Consider the following 7,633-nt stretch of genomic DNA (forward strand, 5'->3'; position numbering starts at 1 on the left):
CGTGAAGCCTACTACCCGTTGACGACCGTGATGCCTACTACCTGTTGACGACCGTGATGCCTACTACCTGTTGACGACCGTGATGCCTACTACCTGTTGACGACCATGATGCCTACTACCTGTTGACGACCATGATGCCTACTACCTGTTGACGACCATGATGCCTACTACCTGTTGACGACCATGATGACCTGTTGACGACCGTGATGCCTACTACCTGTTGACGACCGTGATGCCTACTACCTGTTGACGACCGTGATGCCTACTACCTGTTGACGACCGTGATGCCTACTACCTGTTGACGACCGTGATGCCGTACTACTACCCGTTGACGACCGTGATGCCTACTACCTGTTGACGACCGTGATGCCTACTACCTGTTGACGACCGTGATGCCTACTACCTGTTGACGACCGTGATGCCTACTACCTGTTGACGACCGTGATGCCTACTACCTGTTGACGACCGTGATGCCTACTACCCGTTGACGACCGTGATGCCTACTACCTGTTGACGACCGTGATGCCTACTACCTGTTGACGACCGTGATGCCTACTACCTGTTGACGACCGTGATGCCTACTACCCGTTGACGACCGTGATGCCTACTACCTGTTGACGACCGTGATGCCTACTACCTGTTGACGACCGTGATGCCTACTACCTGTTGACGACCGTGATGCCTACTACCTGTTGACGACCGTGATGCCTACTACCCGTTGACGACCGTGATGCCTACTACCTGTTGACGACCGTGATGCCTACTACCCGTTGACGACCGTGATGCCTACTACCTACCCGTTGACGACCGTGATGCCTACTACCCGTTGACGACCGTGATGCCTACTACCCTGTTGACGACCGTGATGCCTACTACCTGTTGACGACCGTGATGCCTACTACCTGTTGACGACCGTGATGCCTACTACCTGTTGACGACCGTGATGCCTACTACCTGTTGACGACCGTGATGCCTACTACCCGTTGACGACCGTGATGCCTACTACCTGTTGACGACCGTGATGCCTACTACCTGTTGACGACCGTGATGCCTACTACCCGTTGACGACCGTGATGCCTACTACCCGTTGACGACCGTGATGCCTACTACCCGTTGACGACCGTGATGCCTACTACCCGTTGACGACCGTGATGCCTACTACCCGTTGACGACCGTGATGCCTACTACCCGTTGACGACCGTGATGCCTACTACCTGTTGACGACCGTGATGCCTACTACCCGTTGACGACCGTGATGCCTACTACCCGTTGACGACCGTGATGCCTACTACCTGTTGACGACCGTGATGCCTACTACCTGTTGACGACCGTGATGCCTACTACCCGTTGACGACCGTGATGCCTACTACCCGTTGACGACCGTGATGCCTACTACCCGTTGACGACCGTGATGCCTACTACCTGTTGACGACCGTGATGCCTACTACCCGTTGACGACCGTGATGCCTACTACCCGTTGACGACCGTGATGCCTACTACCTGTTGACGACCGTGATGCCTACTACCCGTTGACGACCGTGATGCCTACTACCTGTTGACGACCGTGATGCCTACTACCCGTTGACGACCGTGATGCCTACTACCTGTTGACGACCGTGATGCCTACTACCTGTTGACGACCGTGATGCCTACTACCTGTTGACGACCGTGATGCCTACTACCCGTTGACGACCGTGATGCCTACTACCTGTTGACGACCGTGATGCCTACTACCCGTTGACGACCGTGATGCCTACTACCTGTTGACGACCGTGATGCCTACTACCCGTTGACGACCGTGATGCCTACTACCCGTTGACGACCGTGATGCCTACTACCCGTTGACGACCGTGATGCCTACTACCTGTTGACGACCGTGATGCCTACTACCTGTTGACGACCGTGATGCCTACTACCCGTTGACGACCGTGATGCCTACTACCTGTTGACGACCGTGATGCCTACTACCTGTTGACGACCGTGATGCCTACGACCCGTTGACGACCGTGATGCCTACTACCTGTTGACGACCGTGATGCCTACTATCTGTTGACGACCGTGATGCCTACTACCCGTTGACGACCGTGATGCCTACTACCTGTTGACGACCGTGATGCCTACTACCTGTTGACGACCGTGATGCCTACTACCCGTTGACGACCGTGATGCCTACTACCTGTTGACGACCGTGATGCCTACTACCTGTTGACGACCGTGATGCCTACTACCCGTTGACGACCGTGATGCCTACTACCCGTTGACGACCGTGATGCCTACTACCTGTTGACGACCGTGATGCCTACTACCCGTTGACGACCGTGATGCCTACTACCTGTTGACGACCGTGATGCCTACTACCTGTTGACGACCGTGATGCCTACTACCCTTTGACGACCGTGATGCCTACTACCCGTTGACGACCGTGATGCCTACTACCCGTTGACGACCGTGATGCCTACTACCTGTTGACGACCGTGATGCCTACTACCCGTTGACGACCGTGATGCCTACTACCCGTTGACGACCGTGATGCCTACTACCTGTTGACGACCGTGATGCCTACTACCCGTTGACGACCGTGATGCCTACTACCTGTTGACGACCGTGATGCCTACTACCTGTTGACGACCGTGATGCCTACTACCCGTTGACGACCGTGATGCCTACTACCTGTTGACGACCGTGATGCCTACTACCTGTTGACGACCGTGATGCCTACTACCCGTTGACGACCGTGATGCCTACTACCTGTTGACGACCGTGATGCCTACTACCCGTTGACGACCGTGATGCCTACTACCTGTTGACGACCGTGATGCCTACTACCCGTTGACGACCGTGATGCCTACTACCTGTTGACGACCGTGATGCCTACTACCCGTTGACGACCGTGATGCCTACTACCTGTTGACGACCGTGATGCCTACTACCCGTTGACGACCGTGATGCCTACTACCCGTTGACGACCGTGATGCCTACTACCCGTTGACGACCATGATGCCCACTACCTGTTGACGACCATGATGGCCACTACCTGTTGACGACCATGATGGCCACTACCTGTTGACGATCGTGATGCCTACTACCCGTTGACGACCATGATGCCCACTACCTGTTGACGACCATGATGCCCACTACCTGTTGACGACCATGATGGCCACTACCTGTTGACGACCATGATGGCCACTACCTGTTGACGACCGTGATGCCTACTACCCGTTGACGACCATGATGCCCACTACCTGTTGACGACCATGATGCCCACTACCTGTTGACGACCATGATGGCCACTACCTGTTGACGACCGTGATGCCAACTACCTGTTGACGACTGTGATGCCCACTTCCTGTTGATGACGATGATGCTCACTACCTGTTGACGACCGAGATACCCACTACCTGTTGACGACCGAGATACCCACTACCTGTTGACGACCGAGATACCCACTTCCTGTTGACGACCGAGATACCCACTACCTGTTGACGACCGAGATACCCACTACCTGTTGACGACCGAGATACCCACTACCTGTTGACGACCGAGATACCCACTACCTGTTGACGACCGAGATACCCACTACCTGTTGACGACCGAGATACCCACTACCTGTTGACGACCGAGATACCCACTACCTGTTGACGACCGAGATACCCACTACCTGTTGACGACCGAGATACCCACTACCTGTTGACGAACGAGATACCCACTACCTGTTGACGAACGAGATACCCACTACCTGTTCATGTTCATCACTCCATTTGGTTCAAGATAAATAAAAACAATAATGAAAAACGAACAGGAAAAAAAATAAATGTAAATTAAATTGAGAAAACTTCTTCACAAAAATATGAAGCAACAAATGCTACTAAATTCTTAAATGATTACTAAAATATTTTAAGATCAGAAACAATCAGTAGACGCATTCTTTCTCAGTCAGGAATGTTTCCTTGATCTTCGTAACTCTACCATAGCCGCTGTAACACACCTCTCACCTCACCTCTCACTTCACTTCTCATTTCACTTCTCACTTCACTTCTCATTTCACTTCTCACTTCACTTCTCATTTCACTTCTCACTTCACTTCTCATTTCACTTCTCACTTCACTTCCAGCACTTCATGTCTTTCATATTTCTTCATGTATTAGTCTGAATAAATTTGCAATTAGTAAAGTTATTTTTTTCCAATCCTTTTAATGTTACAATGTAAGGAAGGATCTTCAACCTGAGTCCTGGAAGGAAGGAGATATAACATGAGTCATGGTAAGAAGGATCTTCAATCTGAGTCCTGGAAGGAAGGAGCTATAACATGAGTCATGGTAAGAAGGATCTTCAATCTGAGTCCAGGAAGGAAGGAGATGTAACATGAGTCATGGTAAGAAGGATCTTCAATCTGAGTCCTGGAAGGAAGGAGCTATAACATGAGTCATGGTAAGAAGGATCTTCAATCTGAGTCCTGGAAGGAAGGAGCTATAACATGAGTCATGGTAAGAAGGATCTTCAATCTGAGTCCAGGAAGGAAGGAGATGTAACATGAGTCATGGTAAGAAGGATCTTCAATCTGAGTCCTGGAAGGAAGGAGCTATAACATGAGTCATGGTAAGAAGGATCTTCAACCTGAGTCCTGGAAGGAAGGAGATATAACATGAGTCATGGTAAGAAGGATCTTCAATCTGAGTCCAGGAAGGAAGGAGATATAACATGAGTCATGGTAAGAAGGATCTTCAATCTGAGTCCTGGAAGGAAGGAGATATAACATGAGTCATGGTAAGAAGGATCTTCAATCTGAGTCCAGGAAGGAAGGAGATATAACATGAGTCATGGTAAGAAGGATCTTCAATCTGAGTCCTGGAAGGAAGGAGATATAACATGAGTCATGGTAAGAAGGATCTTCAATCTGAGTCCTGGAAGGAAGGAGATGTAACATGAGTCATGGTAAGAAGGATCTTCAATCTGAGTCCTGGAAGGAAGGAGATATAACATGAGTCATGGTAAGGATCTTCAACCTGAGTCCTGGAAGGAAGGAGCTTCAACCTGAGTCCTGGTAAGAAGGAGCTTCAACCTGAGTCCTGGAAGGAAGGAGATGTAACATGAGTCATGGTAAGAAGGATCTTCAATCTGAGTCCTGGAAGGAAGGAGATATAACATGAGTCATGGTAAGAAGGATCTTCAACCTGAATCATGGAAGGAAGGAGATATAACATGAGTCATGGTAAGGATCTTCAACCTGAGTCCTGGAAGGAAGGAGCTTCAACCTGAGTCCTGGTAAGAAGGAGCTTCAACCTGAGTCCTGGAAGGAAGGAGCTTCAACCTGAGTCCTGGAAGGAAGTATCTTCAACCTGAGTCCTGGAAGGAAGGATCTTCAACCTGAGTCCTGGAAGGAAGGATCTTCAACCTGAGTCCTGGTAAGAAGGAGAGAAAGGAAGATATTTGGAGAAGGTTGGAAAGAGGCTGAGAAAGTGTGAGAGAAGATAGATTCTCCTAAGAGATAACATTTGAAAAGCAACAGTAACCCCAGGTCTTACAGGTCTTCATTCCATGTCTTCTGACATGAAGTCTTGCAAGCTTACATAGCTGCTAAATACCTATTAATGTACTTAATGATGTCCTTTATCACCCTACTTATGTCTCCTGGATCAACCTGTTCTATCACCCGGTGTAGGAACACCATCCTGTGTGATAGAAAATAATGAGGAAACATTGGTAGCTCTTCTTCATATTACGTAACTGTCATAGAACACAGCAGCAGCACACAGCTTATGTATCCAGTATTGTAACAATAAAATGCGTAGCATATACCTGTGCGTCCTCTCAGCAGTCATCGCTACACTGGCATGTCCCTCTCACTTCACTCTATAATAATAATAATAATAATAATAATAATAATAATAATAATAATAATAATAATAATAATAATAATAATAATATCTTTATTTCCACAAGTACATGTACAAGGTATACAGACCATAGCTGACATCAATGACAAACTAGTATATAGAAAACCCCTTATTATGCAGAGCATTTCTGACAAATTATTTTAGTTTTGTCGCAGGATGCGACCCTCACCAGTCCACTAACACCCAGGTACTAATTTTACTGATGGGGAACATAGACAACCGGCGTAAAGAAACACTCCCAATGTTTCTACCCAGGCTGGGAATCGAACCAGGACCCTCGCCGTGTGAAGCGAGAGCTTTAGCCACCAGGTTACGGGGCACCGTGGCATGGTGGCCACTGATTTTTCGGCAATCAGATCTTAGGAAGGTAGCTGCTGGCCTTTTGCCAGGCTGGAGTTGCCATGATTCACATAATTACAATTACCAACAGAACAATGTGTGTTTCCAAGCAGAGTTAAGCGCTAAGAAAATGATGTAAAATATAAAATAAAAAATAAAAAAACATGAAAACAAGCTAGCAAGAAGAAATAGCAGCCAGCATTTATCTTCCTCGAGTACTGCTAATGTTGCGTGTAATAAGGATATGTCCATAAAATTAGGAAGAAGTGTAAATATCTGAACAATAAAAGACATATCTTGGTAGTGAGGTAATTGTCTATAGCGATCAGTTATACGAAGACAAGTGAGAGAGGATTAACTGTGGCTCGACATCTCAAGACAGTACCCGAAGCCTCATCGCTGCCAGACACCTCTGCAGGATGCAAGTGCCCCTATTTTGTGGGTACTAGAGTGTTGAGTTTCAAGTAATTGACCTTCCATAAGCCGGAAGCGAAGGGTCCACTCAACCCTGCTTGAGCTAGGAATACAGTTACTGTAAAGCAGATTCTAATAAAAAATTAACTCCGTGGTCCTTCAGATCTGCTTAAGGCACATTCCATTAAGAAAAAGAAAGAGAAGATGTAAACTAGAAAGAGAGAGATGCTCCATATACAGACGAAGGCGAGGAATCACAGAGCTGCTGAGAGGGTCCAATATATCTGAAATACAAGAGCGGCACTGGTCAATGAAATAGCAAATATCGAACTTAAACTGAAGGAATCTTACAGGAAACAAGAATCGCAGGAAGAACTAGAAACAATAAAGGAAATTGAAAAACAAACAAAATACTTCTTCTCTTATACAAAATCTAAGGAAAAAAAACATTCAGTATTGAGCCCTTGTTTAGGCGAGATGGGACATACACAGATGACAGCAAAGAAATGCGACTCTGTTCAGTGAGCGGTTACCCAGACTAAGGGTAAACAATCCAAATGAATTCTTTAAGACCGAGACCCAAAATATGGTTATCTCAAAAATCTCTGATATTACTCTAACACCACAAGACTTTGAAATGACAACAAATGACATGCCCATGAACTCTGAGCCAAGGAACACATGGAACTCCGTGTTCATCAAGAGCTGCAAGAAGCTCCTGTTGCATTCCTTCAGAATTTTATAGAGAGGGAACATGGACACAGGGGTCATCCCACATTCACTAAAAAAACAGACATAGCCACACTCCACAAAGGGGGCTGTAAAGCAATTGCAAAGAACTACAGACCGATAGCACTAACAGCCCATATCATAAAAATCTTTAAAAGGGTCCTAAGAAGCAAGATCGCCAACCACCTAGAAGCCCATCACTTAACCCAGGGCAACACGGTCCTGCATGCTATAGAGAATAAACAAAATGCAGACAC

General features: G+C 47.4%; 1 long non-coding RNA gene across 1 annotated transcript; it reads right to left on the minus strand.

The window, feature by feature from the left end:
- Window positions 1-36: 36 nt before the first annotated feature.
- Window positions 37-3,508, minus strand: LOC138854442 (uncharacterized). Its single transcript, XR_011393659.1, has 2 exons — window positions 3,373-3,508; window positions 37-171 (listed from the first exon to the last, which is right to left on the minus strand). It is a non-coding gene; the product is annotated as an uncharacterized lncRNA (long non-coding RNA).
- Window positions 3,509-7,633: the final 4,125 nt, after the last annotated feature.

Source organism: Cherax quadricarinatus, chromosome 59 (genome assembly GCF_038502225.1).
Source record: "Cherax quadricarinatus isolate ZL_2023a chromosome 59, ASM3850222v1, whole genome shotgun sequence".
NCBI lineage: Eukaryota > Metazoa > Arthropoda > Malacostraca > Decapoda > Parastacidae > Cherax > Cherax quadricarinatus.